This window comes from Dermacentor silvarum, chromosome 5 (assembly GCF_013339745.2).
Source record: "Dermacentor silvarum isolate Dsil-2018 chromosome 5, BIME_Dsil_1.4, whole genome shotgun sequence".
NCBI classification, from domain to species: domain Eukaryota; kingdom Metazoa; phylum Arthropoda; class Arachnida; order Ixodida; family Ixodidae; genus Dermacentor; species Dermacentor silvarum.
The window spans coordinates 122,035,834-122,053,174 of NC_051158.1; the positions used below are offsets into that span (position 1 = coordinate 122,035,834).

General features: G+C 48.9%; 1 protein-coding gene across 4 annotated transcripts in view; it reads left to right on the forward strand.

The window, feature by feature from the left end:
• LOC125945981 (uncharacterized) overlaps positions 1–17,341 on the forward strand; it is a 526,632-nt gene that overhangs the window by 116,533 nt on the left and 392,758 nt on the right. The gene's annotated exons all lie outside the window — the stretch shown is intronic.

Consider the following 17,341-nt stretch of genomic DNA (forward strand, 5'->3'; position numbering starts at 1 on the left):
TGCTCAACAGACTGCCTTTCCCCCACTTTTGTATTGAAGTCGCCCATGACTAGAGTATACTGACTTTGCACCTTTCTCATCGCTAATTCAACATCTTCATAAAACTGTTCTGTTTCTTCATCATAGTGACTGGAGGTTGGGGCGTAGGCTTGTACTACATTCATTCAATACCTCATATTGTGCTTTATTACGACGACTGCTACCCTCTCCTTAATGCTGTAGAATTCATAAATGTTGCCCGATAAGTCCTTATGGACTAGAATTCCTAACCCGATTTCAATCTTATTTGGAAGACCTCTGTAGCAGAGGACGCGGACGATAGTCGAGAACAAACGGTTTCAGCAGCAACAGTTTTTAATGGTGACTTATAATGAGCTAATATTACTTTCACTACAAAATAACCTATTACTGGCACAAAATGTCGACGTGCTCGCTATCAGTGAAGATACAAATACGCGCAGCAGAGCACGTAGCTTAAAACACTACCAACGAAACCCTGTAGTAAATGCAGCGGCTAGTTTTGATTTAGCAATGTGTTGACGCCAATTACAAGTAAAGCATTCACATCGAATAAGCCCAGATGCAATTAAACAAACTAGTTGCCACATATCAAGGAATTTTTATCGCAATAAAATATTACTTCACATTGATGAGCAGAAATCAAAGCTCTTTTGTCACATTGTCAGAAAACGTATTTTACTTCTGTCAGCATAGGGGATCGCTGGCTAAAACCGTCTGTAACGAAAGAATGTAGTAATATATCATCGCCTATATATCAAGCTACGCATGATGCAATTCGAACTAATTTAGCTTTGCTCGGCGTTAAGAGAGGCATACCTCGGGAGTACTTTTCTTGATCCGAACTACAGGGGCCTTGTTTGAGAGCTCACTCAGCTGTAGTAGGTATTATTCAATGAAAACAAATATGTGCTGATTAAAAGGCTAAATACTTCCAAATAGGCAATTTGTTCCAGAAATTTTACCGCGATCGACAGGTAGGGTCCCGAAATGACTTGAAGGGGCTCGGTCAGCAAGGTACATGTAGAGTGTACTAGATTGGGGGAGTGGGTCCAGCGGAGGCCACGGCAAGCGGAGAGCGTGGAGCAAGAAACGCGGAAATGTGCGGTGGCGCTGCCATCGCCTTCTTCCGAAGCACCGGCCAATCCGGTGGAGATTACCGTTGAGATTACCGTGATAAGTGTACCATGCTTAATGCTTCGCTAACATGAAAGTATCTTACGCAGGTCGTGAATGACGTCAACATGGATCGATCGGGTAGCACTCAAAGCCCACTCAAGTTCAGCTCGCGCGCACAGTTTGTTTCGCCCGATCCAGCCGTTCATCCAAGCAGATAAAATAAAAGTGTTAGCCCGCATCCTACCCCTCCATCAAAAGAAAATAGTGACTGCACCGGAAAATGTTGTTTTTCAAGCTAATCGCTGCTTCCATTCACACTCAGAAAACTGTTCAAGCATCGTTACGCGAATTCACTGTGGTCGCGATGTAAATTAAGAAATGAAACTGCGCAAGCTTGCGATATGCAACGCCCTAGAGCAAAGTAGCTGTTCATGGCTACAACTTATGATGAGAAAGCACATATCTATGGAAAACTTTTTCAAATATGAATTTATTAGGCGGGACCATGGCAGGCATCTTATCTAGGAATACAGCATCACTAATACATTTGTAGGAGAGACGTGACGGCGGCTGTACGAGCCGTGCCGTCGTTCCCTACTCAGAAGGGCGAAGGCGGCGAGCCGAGCGACGGGGCTGCGACGACCAGCGTGGCTGGCTTTTTTAGAACCGACACTGCGCGTGCCGAGCTTGCGCTTCGAGCACGCGCTGCGCGTCTTTATTGTTTTCTTCCTTGACAGTCGGCGCGAAGGCACCAGCTGAGAGCGCCGAACAGAGCGCTCCGCGCTGCGGCGTCGGTGGGCGCTACACATTTTTATGGTGAAAACCTGAGCAAATTCCTTTTTATTCAAATTCCACTTAAGATAAACCGTGTTATTCGTTTGGATATTGTCCATTGAGGACTGAGTGACTCTTGCAGGATCTAAAAAAAGCGGTCTTTCTTTTTTCTAGAATTTTATACGAGAATATGTCAATGCAAGCGTATTTAATAATGCATGCTACAGCCTCTTCACAGCCTCTTCACTTACACCCACCACACAATAATTTTGTAAACCTTTTTTTATATTGCAAACACAGAAGAATAAAAAATTGCCTATGAAGCAGGTCGATAATTTTAGCACGATATTTGTTTTCATGCTCGGACAATTATGTATCACTTTTGTGTATCACGTACTGAGCAACAGAAAGGTGTATCGGAAGTTTTTGTTGTTGCTCAACAATTTTCTAATTGACATCTTTTATATAATAATAGTATTTATCATTTGGTTAATCATTTATGAATATAATTTTGTAATGAGCCGTGATGCAAAAAATTATCTGAGTATCTCCAAGCGACGGCAAACGACGTTACCTTAGTTCTGTCCAGCTACGAGACATTTGCGTATTTTTAAATCTTGGAGCATGATAGTTATGACACCCTGCATATATCTTACACATGCAGAAAAAATTGCACAAACAGCTGTGGCACCCAGCAGTTTCTCACACAGCGGTTTTGCTGGCACACAGGAGGTTCTCTTTTCCGTAACGGCTTTCAAAGTTTATCTGGTCGTGTGAGGTACTTTGGACAGTTCGGAAATAAGGTGGGAACTGCAATTTCAGACAGAACAGGGGTCTTTGGCGCGTCAAGTAGCACCCTTTCATCGACCTCCGTGTAATTTGCTGTCCATATCACAACCTCTGAAAAGTGCATGGCGCAGGGATGGTCGGTAGGCACTAGAGTTCGCTCGGCCCTAGGAATTGCACGGCGCCACTGCTCTAGACGACAGCTGTCGAACGGCAAATTGAATACAGGCACACGATCCGCAAAAGTCTGGTATCCAGAATTGCAGTTCGGAACGAAGCACTTTCTACCCATTGCAAACACCCCCTCAGAAGGTCGCTGCACCTTTGTCAAGGGCCCGTGGCAACAATACTCTCACGCGTGGCAATACCAAAGGTGGCACACCAGGTAGCAATACCAAAGCACACGCTCATGAAACGCACACGAACAAAATATCACAGGTCTGCGCACCACTGCGCAGAGCAGTCACATCGTAAGCTGGTGGAGCGGCTCAAGAGTAGCAATTCAGGCACCACGCACGACAGGGTCTTCGCGGCAAAGTCTCTTGGCCTCGTTTTGACGAGAACGATCTGAACTGTACGCCCGGCGTCGACGGCGAGGTGCGGCTTGTAATACTCTCTGCACAGCAGTCTGCTGAGCCCGATGATGTCAGGTTGTAGGTGCGCACGTAGCTCTACGATTCGCTTCTTCCGCAGCGGTTTGTACTTTGCGAGGAGACGCCATAACGTGTACCGAAGAGGTACCCAGAATACGTGGCGCACATCTCACATCGGAATCGCGTTGATTGCGCGCCTCGTCTAAATCGCATCTCGTCGTCTGCGCCTGCGCACGCTGCGTTTGCAAGCACCTTAACTAGATGGCTTCACCATACTGGCGGAGGCTGGAATCGCGTTGATTACGCGCCTCGTCTTAATCGCATCTCGTCGTCTGCGCCTGCGTACGCGGTGTTTGCAGCTGCCTTAACTAGATGGCGTCTCCATACTGGCGGAGGCTTTGGTCGCTTGCGCCTTCGCGCCTGCCTAGAGCGCGTTTATAGGGCCTTTTTCTGCTGCCTGATAGCAAGCCCTTGCGTGGCTCAGTGGTAAAGTGTCCGACTCCTGCGCACCGGGCCTGGGTTCGATCACGCGGAGACCGGGTTCTTTTTTGCGCATTTCTGGCGATAGCGGTTACGCGGCGGCGGCGGCGGACACTAATGCGAACCCAAACGGCGATTGGAATGAGCCCACATTAGCCTACGCTGTAAAAGCATGCCTTCAAAACAACGCGGCCACACATGCCAGCAGCGGCAGCACGCGTCTTGCCGCAGGGATGGGGACCGCATTCCACAGCGCCCTCTACGGCGCTGACCTAGCTGTAAATGCGCGTCGTAAAAGCGCGTCGCGCCGCCGGTGGCAGGACGCGCGCCGGTTTTTCATGCCGCGACCGGGATTGCTCCTAGACCAATTTTTAGCAGTTTGCCGCGTGCCGCTGGTGAAGGAGACCAGTGAGAGCGACCGCTTCCGTGACGTGCGGAGGGACACAGATTTCATGCAGACCCGCCCGATCGCTTGTTTCGTACTCACATCCTGTGTCAGCCGGAAACTCATTTCGCACTATTGTCTGCATGCGTCAGCTGCCTGACGGAGCTGACGAATAGTTCGAGAAGGGGGGAGTATTCTATGCTGTCAAGTGACTGCCGCAGTGGCCCGCGCGCCGGTTGGTGTCGCCGTCCTGCCGCAGCTGCGTTTTGCTGCCGGCGGCGCAGCGCGCGCGTTTTGCCGCTAGTGTGTACGCGCCTTAACCGAACCGAGCACAATCTGGCCGCGAGCGGGCGTCGCTTTCTCGCGCGTTGGGGGAGGGTGTCAGCACCTCTCTTTATTGTTCTTACGCCGTGAACAGAAGCCATGATCCTTACTCCCTTCTGTGTGCTTAATTACGTAATAAAGCACATTCCAATACACTGCTGCTATTGGTTGTTGCGGTCGGCTACACCGCGGGTAACCGCGGGGTGCCACCGCGAGTCCACTGGCTGCTCGCTGTGGACGACCGCGTTTGAGTTACGTTTAGCGCGTCGTAGGCACTAAAATCAAAAGTCGTGGCAGGCGTCTACGTTAACTCGCTACGAACAATCGCGTTTGGCTTACGTTTAGTGCGTTGTAGGCACCAAAATCAGAAGTCCTGGCGTCTATGTTAACATCCAAAATGAAATTTGAACTGCGCGTCACGGTGACATTTCGAAGGCGGAGTGTTGTGGCCCCACACACTCCGCCAAAGCCTTCGCAATGCAAGACATTGAATGAGGAAGGGGAGCACAGCGGAGACCGTGGTGTATTGCCAATAACTCCACTTCTGCGGAACACTTTGAAGTACTTTTTCCAGAAAATGGCAAATAGCAATAGAAAATAGGCAAATAGGCTATTTTCACTTGAAATGTATTTTTCCACTTCGATAAAAAGTGGTTCAGAGCCCCTTTAAAAGTGATAACGAAAATAAAAATGCTAGCCGCATCCCATCTCTAGAAAAATTATCTCTTTCTGCGATAAATCAACAGAAGGCACACTAATGCACGCATCGCCGACCTATATAAAATATAAAAAAGACGATTGCCACATGCACAAGCGGAGCTTGTTGCCGGCTGGCAACTCGCAGATAAGATTTGCACGTGTAGAGCACCAAACAGAGATGTGTCCATCCTCCACGTCAATACAATCGTTCTCATATCAGTGCGCTTGATTGTATTTGTTTATATTGAGTACAAAAAATTGGGGCAGCTTCACACTAGTGGTGCGATGACTGGGCAAACAGCGGTGCTGGCGCAGTCCCGGATCGTTCTGGCGACGCCTTAGGTTGTACACATGTTAATTCTCGGCTTCGGGGGCTCGTAACTCTGGATCTTCTGCGAATCGTCAACGTTTCGCCGCCGCTTCAGCGGCGCCATACTCGGCATCGGACCGAAGTCGTCTCACTTGCTCTAGAGTAGCCGCGTGGCGCCTTTTCCGCTGCGCTCCCTCAGAGCTTCTTCGGGAGTAACGCACTTCTTCGGCGGCCCCATCTTGGCGGCGGTGTGCTCGTCGCGCGCGGCTTTTTTATTGCGATAGAAATTATATGGGCACTACAAGCTCATTTTTGCCGTCACCGTCGTCGTCGCAACGAGCGAGTGTCCGTATCAATTCCAATGGCCATAAAATGGTCGCCGCGTGCCGTACACTGTGTGTGCGAGTGAAAGCGTGCGAGTGTGAGCCGGAAACCGCAGCTTAATCTCGCGCACGCGAGGGAGGAAGGCGCCGGAAGTGCGCGGTCTTCGTTTGCACGCGAGGCACGGAAAGGAGAGGCACGAGAAGGGTGGGGGGAGGGGAGGGGGCTTGCGTTCTGCTCCCGCGGCTGCTGCTCACGTAGCTACCGCGCGGGCGGGGTACCTTGACAGCGATTTGCAATGTGAACGAAATGTACGCCCGCGGGAGCCTCATTCTCAAAGCGACCTGCAATGGGGACAAAGTGCATGCGTCGAGTGCCGGTAGCTTCGTATGCGCTGTGCTTTCGACGTTTAGTTCACGTTGAAGCAGGTGACAGCGCGATGGTCACTTTGCTCGCTGCCGCTGGCGCGCTTTCTCACTCCAGCGTTTTGACGAGTTCCGGCGGTCATCGAGCGAGATGTTTTCATCTTGACCTGTGCGCGCGTGGCACCATGCTTGTGTATTTAGTTTGTAAGCGACTATTTATAACTTTATACGGGCGATTAAACTACTATCCTGATTTTGTATAGCTGTGTATTTGCTGTCGCAATCGATTCTTCGTCTTTGGGGCGAGGGAGGAGGAGGAATAAACTTTTATTGTGGAACCAGCACTTTAAGATGGCCGGGCCTAAGCCTCCCATGAGGGGACGTCGAGGGCTTGCCTCGCCGCCGCCTCACGGGCGTGCTCGGTCGCCCAGGTTTGGTCGTCGAGGGCGGAGCTCCGGAGAGCCTCACGCCACCTCGACGAGAGGGTCGTGGTGTTAATTTGTGTGTACTGTGCTGGAAACTCCCACAGCATATGCGGTAGCGTAGCCGGGTGAGTGCCACAGCACCGGCAGTTGGGGGTACTGTAAATTTCAGGGAATATAAGGTGAAGGCGGGCGGGTGAAGGGTACGTATTCGTTTGTAGCAGACGCAGGGTCGTAGCCTGCGCCCGGCTGAACTTGGTGTGAGGTGGCAGGAAGGTTCGGCGACTAAGGTAAAATACCTTAACGAGATCGTTATAAGTAGTCAGATTGTCCCTGGTGTTCAACTGGCCTCCAGTGTCTACGGCGCGGTTGACTAAGCCTCGTGCAATAGAATGGGTGACCTCGTTGAGGTTGGGGAGGTGTGGGTGGACAGGGCTCTCGTGGGCCGGGATCCATGTCAGGGAGATCATGCTTTCTTTAGAGTGTGGTGCCTGGCGGAGGATACGAAGAGCTTGAGGAGAAATACAGCTTTTGCTGAAGTTAGTGACGGCTGAGCGAGAGTCACACACGATGGTGTGACATGTGGGATCTAGAGTAGCCAGGGCGATGGCCACTTCTTCAGCCGTTTCGGCAGGGGGGGGGGGGGTAGTGACGCTGGAGGCGTGGTGTACGACTCCATCGCGTGTGGCGACGGCCACAAATCATGTACCATGGGAATATTGGGCTGCATCATCAAATGTAACGCCAGGTACATGAGCAAGGGTTTTTATGATAGCTCCAGCCCGAGCTTAGCGCCGGGCTCTGTTATATTCAGGGTGCATATTTCTAGGGATAGGGTCTGTGTGGATCCAGCTACCGATGTCAGTCGGGAACGATTGTTTGGGGCCCTGTTGCTGATGGCAAGTGAAGCCAAGCGTAGATAGAATAAAGCGTCCCGTTTCAGTAAGGGTGAGCCGTTCAAGCTGAGAGCGTTGTTGTGCTTAAATGAGTTCGGCAAGGGTGTTGTGAACTCCTCGTTGGTTGGAGAGTTCAGTGCTGGTGTAATGCGGGAGGCCAAGTGCTTGCTTGTAGACCCCTCGTATGAGGGAGTCGAGCTTGTTTTGCTCAGCCCGGTACCAGTTCAGGTAAGCAGCAACATAGGTAAGGTGGCATATGACAAAGGACTGCACGAGGCGGAGAAGGCTTTCTTCTTTGAGTCCCCGTCGTCGGTTGGAGATGCGTTTAAGAAGGCGTAGGGTGTTTTGAGATTGGGCGCAGATCTTGTTGAGAGCCAAGGAATTGGAGCCATTGGTAGAGATGGTGAGACCGAGGACCCGGATACTAGGGATGTGTGGTATAGGACTGCCATCTTGAAGGCGTAGGGTGATAGAGTCACAGGGTCGGTGATTGCTGATTAGTGTTTGGGAGGGCGTCCCCGCTGAATGGGCTTATAGAGAAGCAGCTCCAATTTAGCCGGCGAACAGCGCAGTCCGGTTCCTTGGAGATAGGCTTCAACCGTGTCAATCGGCGTTTGGAGGGCTGACTCCACTTGACCAACTGCCTCGGTACGCCCAGATGGAGATGTGATCGGCGTAGATGGTATGGTTGATATCGTCGACTCGTTGTAGTGGCTGGGCAAGGCCAATCATGACTTAGATAGAAAGCATGGGAGAGATAACTGAACCTTGCAGGATGCCTTTGCTGCCAAGAGGAAGCTGGTCTGATCGTAAATCTCCGGAAGCGTGGCCGAGCGATTGCAGAGGAAGTCACGGATGTAATTGTAGGATCGCTCTCCCAGGTGGAGGTGGGAGACCTGGTCAAGGATAGCTTCATGGGAAATGCTGTCAAAGGCCGAGGTCGAGTCCGTGGATGGCTTTCGTGTTACGGGAACGGTCGTTTGGTACTTCATGTTTGAGCTGCAGCATAGCATCTTGAGTAGAAAGGTGAGGGCGAAATCCAATGATGGTGTGGAGATAGAGTTGTCTTCGAGGTGTGTGTTGATGCGTGCTAAGAAGGCGTGTTCCATCACTTTGCCTACGCATGAAGTGATGGAAATGGGCCTTAGGTTGTGGAGGCTACATAGTTTGCCAGGCTTTGGGATTAGGATAACGTTCGCAGTCTTCCAGGCAGCTGGGATGGCGCCATTGCGCCAGCAATCGTTGATGTAGTCAACGTGATGGGACACGTTGATGGTCAATTAGATGGGACATGGACTCGTCATCGAGATTGCGAAGGGTTTTGTTAGTGACCCCGTCTGCGCCTGGAGCAGAACGACCGTTAAGCTTGCGAAGAGCAGCATGTATTTTAGATACGCTGAAATGGGCGTCTAGTGTAGGGTTGGGATTACCGATGTAATTTCTTTGTTGACTGACTTGTCCCCTGGAGATAAATCTGGTGCAGATGTAGTCAAGCACTCGTTGTGGACCTTGCTTAAGGGTCTCCGTATAAAGGAGTTTCTGCAGCCCAACCTGTTGGGCAGTGCGGATGGTAGTATTGTCAAGCAGGTGTCTCAGGAGTTTCCACGGAGATGGGCGATGAAGTTGTCCATCCACCATGTTACACAGCTGAGTCCACTGTTGCCTGCTGAGGGTTTGACAATGCTCATTTGGGGCGTAACTGTAACTTTTGTTTCTGTCGCCGCGTCGTCAGTGCGGAGACGACGGGGCTTTTATGTCACCGCGGTGGCGACACGGACCTATATATCCCGTGGGTCGGCACAGTGACGTCAAGGCTCAGCTCCATCGCGGCAACCACTTGCCAAACGGCGACTGTCACTTGCCGAACGGTGACGTCATGGCTCGGTAAAGCCAAGGCGAAGCGATAAAGCACACGCGATGACGTCACGGCTCGGCTCCCGCAGCTGCTGCGAGGCTTGGCAAAGCTGGGCTAGGCGTTTCTAGGCAACGCATGTGACGTCATCGCCAGGCGAGGGTTTTCTCCGCACACCTATTGGCACAGCTACCGGCTTAAACAGCTTCGCTGTTCATAATATGAATGCCTAGAAACCCACGCAGCATTCGCCGCTCGTAATACAGTTCACAAATTCTTGACAGACACACTAGTTAGCCTAGCCGTTAAGAAACTTACAGGCCTTTTTCTATTAAAAGGAAAGGCGCAGATACCAATGTCCGAAGAGTAGAATATTCATGTTCGTTTGGTGCAAACTACAGTTTTACCGCGGTGGTCCAGTGGCTATGGTGTTTCGTTGTGGCGCTCAAGCTCGCGAGTTTGATCCCAGCAGCGGCAGCTCCATTTCGATGGGGCAAAAGGCAAAAATTACCTTGCACTTAGAATAAAGTCCCCATTAGTCAAGCGAAAGGGCTCTAAATTATACAAAGTCTCAAACTGCAGCATGCTTCATAATCAGATCATGCCACACAGTAGAGCAGAGCATCCCACGCAGTGAGTGAGTGAGTGATGAGACCAGCGGATTGAGGCTTGGGCCTAGGCCGCGCCAGGGGCGGTAGAGAGACCCTGTCTCCCGGCCGCCTCTCGAGCTTGCTAGATGGCCCATAGTTGATTTTGCATATCTGAGCTGATCAGCATGGCTTTCCACCGCGCCCCGGGCTGTTCTGGAGAGACTACATTTTTATCTTGAACATGTGCGCAATCCCATAAAATGTGTTCTAGGGTGGAGTGTTCTGTCCTACATAATTTGCACAAGTCATCTGGGTATCGTTCGGGGTAGGTTCGATGTAGGTGCATCGGGTTGGGAGAGGTTTTAGTTTGAAGTCGCCTCCAGTCAACCGCCTGAGATCTGTCTAATTTGGAGCTAAGAGGTGGGAATATGCACCTCGACTTTTGGTGACGTTGGTGATGTCGCAGAATCTAAACATTCTAATGCACTCCTTCCAGGCCTCCCCTCCCGTTCCTTCGGGGGAAGCTTCTTCGCGAGCGCGGTAAATGAGACCTCGCACGACGCGGTGGGCTTCCTCGTTGAGGTTGGGAGCGGGGGACTCACAGGGGGTGTGGGCTGGGAACCAAATAATAAATCTGTCTTTGAATTCCTCTGATGATATAAGCTAGGCTTTCCCGTGGAGTATGTTAGCGGCCTCGGGCGATATTCTTCCTCGCGCATAGTTTGTGATGGCCGACTGCGAGTCGCTGATGACGTATCTACATTTCGGTGAAATTAAGGCCTGAGCGAGAGAATCTGTGGTAGGATTTCCAGTCCATTACAACATAGCGGGCAACATTGATGAATTCTACAGCGTTAATGAGAGGGTAGCAGTCTTCGTAATAAAGCTGAATAGGAGGTACAAAATGAAGGTAGTGCAAGCCTACGCCCCAACCTCTAGTCACGATGATGAAGAAATAGAACAGTTTTATGAAGATGTTGAATTAGCAATGAGAAAGGTGCAAACTCAGTATACTGTAGTCATGGGCGACTTCAATGCAAAAGTGGGGAAAAAGCGGGCTGGTGAGCAAGCAACTGACAACTACGGCATCGATTCTAGGAATGCAAGAGGAGAAATGTTAGTAGAATTTGCGGAAAGGAATAGGCTCCGAATAATGAATACCTTCTTCAGGAAGCGCAACAACAGGAAGTGGACCTGGAAAAGCCCTAATGGAGCTTTATAAAAATAAGATAAAGACAACATAGAGGTAATGAATGAAACCGTAACTAAGTTGATCTCAGAAGCAGCAATTGAAGTGGGAGGTAAGGCAACAGGGCAACCAGTAGGTAAGCTCTCCCAAGAAACAAAGGACCTAATAAAGAAATGACAAAACATGAAAATGTCCAACTCAAGATATCAGATAAAATTCGCTGAAATGTCAAAACTGATCAAGAAGAAGAATGTAATGCATATTCGAAATTACAACGAGGGAAAGATTGAGGAAGCCGTATAATATGGACGCAGCATTAATTCAGTAATAAGAAAGCTTGGCATAGGACAAAGCAAGATGTATCACTGAAAGATAAGCATGGTAATATCATCAGCAATTTCGACGATATAGTAAAAGTAGCGGAAGAATTCTATACTGACCTGTACAGTGCCCAAAACAGCCAAGCTAATTTCATGCGATATAGTGATGAACCGGATACAGAGGCTCTTTCTATAACTAGCGATGAAGTTAGAAGGGCCTTGAAAGGCATGACCAGGGGAAAAGCTGCTGGAGAAGAAGGAATAACAGTAAATTTTATCAAAGATGGAGAAGATATTATGCTTGAAAAGCTTGCGGCCCTTTATACACAATGCCTCACAACTTCAAGTGTACCAGAGAGCTGGAAGAATGCCAACATTATACTAATCCATAAGAAGGGAGACGTTAAAGAATTGAAGAATTATAGACCCATTAGCTTGCTTTCAGTATTCTATAGTATATTCACCAAGGTAATGTCCAATTGAATCAAGGCAACACTTGCTTCAGCCAAGAGAACAGGCTGGCTTCAGGAAGGGATATTCTACGATGGATCATATCCATGTCATCAATCAGATAATCGAGAAATCTGCGGAGTAAAATCAACCTCGCTATATGGCTTTCATAGATTATGAAAAAGCAATTGATTCAGTTGAGATACCAGCAGTCATAGACGCATTCCGTAATCATGGAGTTCAGGAGGCATACGTGAATATCTTAGCAAACATCTACAAGGATTCCACAGCTACCTTGGTTCTCCACAAGAAAAGTATAAAGTTACCTATCAAGAAAGGGGTCAGGCAAGGAGACACAATTTCTCCAATGCTATTCACTGCATGCTTAGAAGAAGTATTCAAGCTCTTAGACTAGGCAGGCTTAGGAGTGAGGATCAACGGCGAATATCTCAGCAACCTTCGGTTTGCAGATGACATTGTCCTATTCAGCAACACTGGAGACGAATTACAGCAAATGATTGAGGACCTTAATCGGGAAAGTGTAAGAATTGGGTTGAAGATGAATATGCAGAAGACAAAGATAGTGTTCAATAGCCTGGCAAGGGAACAAGAATTCAGGATCGCCAGTCAGCCTCTAGAGTCTGTAAAGGAGTACGTTTATATAGGTCAATTACTCACAGGGAACCCTGATCACGAGAAAGAAATTTACAGAAGAATAAAATTGGGTTGGAGTGCATACGGCAGGCATTTCCAAATCCTGACTGGGAGCTCACCACTGTCGTTGAAAAGAAAAGTGTACAATCATTGCATCCTACCGGTGTTAACATACGGGGCAGAAACTTGGAGGTTAACAAAGAAGTTGCAAAACAAGTTAAGGACCACACAAAGAGCGATGGAACGAAAAATCTTAGGAATAACGTTAAGAGACAAGAAGAGAGCGGTGTGGATTAGAGAACAAACGGGGATAGCGGATATTCTAGTTCACATTAAGCGGAAGAAATGGAGCTGGGCAGGCCATGTAATCCATAGGATGGATAACCGGTGTGCTGTTAGGGTTAAATAATGGATACCAAGAGAAGGGAAGCGCAGTCGAGGTCGGCAGAAAACCAGATGGGATGATGAAGTTAGGAAATTTGCAGGCGCAAGTTGGAATATGCTAGCGCAAGACAGGGGTAATTGGAGATCGCAGGGAGAGGCCTTCGTCCTGCACTGGACATAAAATATAGGCTGATGATGATGATGAAGGCCTGACCGATAGCTACTTCTGCAATTTCACTGCTACTAGAGCGTATCGAGCATACGCTTAAGCACTTGTGGTCGGAGTTTATGACTACTGCGACATACGATTTGTGACACGGGTACTCCGCTAAGTCCACGAACAATGCCTCCTTGTCTCTACAGTATGCCTTGAGTAGAGCTTAAGCTCTGCTTTCCCTCCTTCCCCGACCAAGTTCCGGGTGCATGTTTTTGGGCAGAATGGGGACCTGGTTCTTTTCCAGTAATACCTTGGAAACCGACACTATACATCCTTGTTTCGTTGTGATAGCTTATTTCTAATTTGCTGAGGATACTTCTGCCCGTGCACGAACCGGCTAGTCTCTCTAACTGAGCAATCTGTTGAGCCTCTATCAGCTTCTCTAACGTGTTGCGTACATCCAGTTGAAGTAGTCGCTTGGTGCTGGTGCTATCTGGAAGGCCGAGAGCTTCCTTTTACGTCTTTCGTATGAGTGCGTTGATCTTAGGTTTGTCGGCTGATACCAATTGAGGTATGCCGCCACGTATATAATGTGACTTATGGCGAAGGAATATATAAGTCTGAGGACGTTACCTTCCTTCATTCACTGGTGTTTGTTTGTTACTCTCTTGTTTAGCCTTATAGCGTTGGTGACTGTAGTTACTAGCCTCTTGATGGTTTCTCCGTTAGTGCCCTTGGATTCGATGATGAGTCCTAGCATTTTGATCTGTTCCACTATGGTGATAGTCCTGCGGTTTTTGGTGCGAATTTGGATTTCTTCATAGGCTCGGTTCCGGTTGTAACCCTTGGGTGTCTGCCTTTGAGCGTGGGTCGATAAAGGAGGAGTTCGGATTTATCCGGTGAGCACTCGAGGCCAGTACCTTCGAGATACTCCTCAATCGTATTGACGGCCTCCTGGGGTGGTATTCTGTAAGCGTCTACCTAGTGGATTGTCCATTTCAGCTGTCGCTGATTGGCTGCTGCTCGACGGGCAGGAAGGAGACTGGCTGGCACCTTCCTGCACATCCAGCAGCAGCCAATCAGCGACAGCCGAAATGTACAGTCCACTAAGTAGACTCTTACAGAATACCACCCCTGGAGTCTCTGCTCTAACTCTCCGTCGCTACCTTCAGACACCCAAATGGTGATATCATCTGCATATAAGCAGTGATGCATTCCGTGTACTGAGTTGAGCCGCTACGGGAGTCCTATCATTATTAGATTTAATAGCATGGGCGATAGACTGAACCCTGCGGGGTGCCAGCGTTACCGATGTGTCTGTCCTCAGATCTGAGTTCTCCCACTACAAGGGACGCCGTTCGGTCCGTTAGGAAGTCCTTAACATAATTATGTGCTCTCGATCCTAAGCTTAATTGGCTTATCTTATTTATATAGCTGCATGCGCTTTGTTGAAGGCTTTTTCGAGGTCTAATCCTATTATCGCCCTAGTCGATCTTGTTTTATTTTCTAGAATTCGCTGTTTGATTTGCAGCATGGCGTCCTGTGTGGATAGCTGGGCGCGGAATCCCAGCATGGAGTCTGGGTATATTCCATCTCCTCAAAATAGTTATTGATCCTATGGATGAAAGCGTGTTCCATCAACTTTCCAGCGCAGGGCGTGAGTGAAATGAGGCGTAAGTTCGACAGATCCCGTTGTTTTCCGGGCTCGGGGATGAGGATTACTTTCGCATATTTCCATTGTGCTGGGATGGCGCCTTCAGCCCAACATTCGTTTATATATTGCGTGATGTTCTCTATTGCTTGATTGTCTAGGTTCCGGAGAGTTCTGTTGGTGATGCCGTCCGGTCCCGGTGCGGATTTGGTGTTGAGCTTCTGTAGCGCTGCCCTAATTTCAGCTATGGTGAACTACTCGTCTAGGAGCTCATTTGTGCCTCCGGTATATTGCCCGTGCTCTATGACGGGGTTTATGGGGATATATATGTTGCTAGCCTCGGCGATCAAGTCCTCCTCACTGCCTTTATACTCGTGCACCAGCTTACGCAAGGTTTGCGTATGTTCCGATTTGGTGTTATCTGGGTCGAGCAGGTGTTTGAGCATGCGCCATGTCTGGCCTAGGTGCACTTTCCCATCCATAGCATTGCAAACTTCGTTCCATTGTTGTTTGCTTAGCTGCTGACAATATTCTTCAATGTGCTTGTTGAGCTTGGCTATACGCTTGCGCAAGCTCCTATTGTGACTCTGACCCCGCCATGTGTTCTGTAGTGATTGTTTCGCCTCGCACATGTGCGCGAGACGGCAATCAATCTTCTCTATGGGGGGATCTGATGTGATCGTTAGCGTAGCCTCGCTGACGTCTGGTATAACGCCTTTGACTCTTTGCGCAATATTCTTGACGGAAGCTTGTTGTTTGGCATCTCTTCCCACGCAGTACCACAGAATTTAATAGAATATTTATTGCTATATTTTTATCTGGCCACACCACCGCCATAGCTCCCCTGGTCTTACCGCTAGCGTAGCTGAAAGATTTGACTCGACCGTGAACTTGGTTTCTTTAAATAGCTTTAAATAGGACTTGTCTTAACGCAGTGGGTGACTTCATTGGCTAGTCGCGTCAAATGCACTGCGAGTGGACGAGAAAACTGAATGTTCTTGGCCTTCGATAATGAAGGGAGGGCGTGCGGAACTACTAGCTGCAGTGCTGATGGCACGAAAAAGGGAGTCAGCGTGATTCGATAAAAAACTTTATGCGAGTACGGTGCAGCTAGTGTAGAGAGATTTAATAATTGCAAGCCTTAACATTCCTGGAAAAGAAGCTGTCCGGCCTCCTATTAAGGGAAATTTTCAGTTTTATTCGGCATAATAATGCTTTTTTTCGCATACACGTCACTTTGACGTGGTGAGTTTTCGCAGTTTTGTGAGGTCGCGTGACATATAGGCGAAGTGGGCGTATCCAGAAAACATTGGATAATAGCAGAGGGCTAATGGTGAAAAGGCGTCGAATTAGGAATGATTATTTTTCTTTTGTGCGGTTTAATCATGCATAATCAGTGTGTACTTGTTATATCGGATGGGGAGCTGTCGCGGTTTTCGTGACGTCACGTGACAGACAGGCGAAGTTAGGAGTGGCTCGAAAATGTTTTGACCAATCGTGGAGGCTGATTGCAGAAATTGGAATCAAAACAGTTTGGAATCTTTTTACGTTATAGCGCCCCTGAAACACAATGATGACGGAGAAATGTGATGAGCAATTAACAATACATATACATATGAAACAGGGCGCAGATCAAACATACAAGAATAACACCTAACAGCATTTCACTAAAATAATGTTCAAAAGAAACCAACGATGTCATACGCGTGGCCGGGCAGCAGCAGCAAGACCATAAACCGTGAAGTCGGCGCGCGAAGCTTTCCCGAAGAATGCTGGCAGGCCGATCTTGCTGAGGTGGCTGCAATTGCTGGACTGGATTTCCCGGAAGTCTAGATTTGACGTCTTCTCTCAAGCAGGTTGAGCTAACTTAAGGCGATCTACCATGAGCTTCGTTGCAGACGTTGGTTTGTAGTCTCGTACGTCGACTAGTTCCTCGGAATTCCGACGTGGCCAGGCGGCCCAGGAGATACTGGACGGCACTAGCCCCCTGATGGCTTCTCAGTAGCACATAGGTTCAGCTTCTAGACTAATTAGCTGGGACCAAAACGTGCGCTTAAATAGCCTCTCCTTTCTCTAGTTGCCTATGTAGGGGAACTGCCGGTATGCAGAGTTCACCTAATTAATTCATGACTCCTCCCAAAAGTCCTGGCCGTGCCCCTTTCAGCATGGACGAAGGATGGTAGATTGCCCTCTCTCCAAGGTCGAGCCCCGGCACTGCATGCGCCACACGGACGCACACCTCTAGGTCCGTTAATCGGCGTGTCAATGTCTCGAAACGAGATGCCACCCCGTGGGGCCACGACGTTTTTGACGCCCGTTAATCGGCCTGTCGTCTTCTCGAAATTATACGCCGCACAGTGAGGACACGACGTTTTCTTTTTTTGGCGGCCATTATTTGGCGTCAAAACCACTCGAAATCTCTCGAAAATATGCCGCTCCATGACAAGCATAGCAACCCCTTTATATTGTGCTTGCACAAAAGCATTAATATACTTTCATGATCAATAAGCTTTCTTTGTTGTCATTGCAGGACGAGAGGGTTCCACTCACCCCCTGTGTGGTGTATTCTGGCCACAACCTGGAGCAGGCAGAGTTTCTCCAC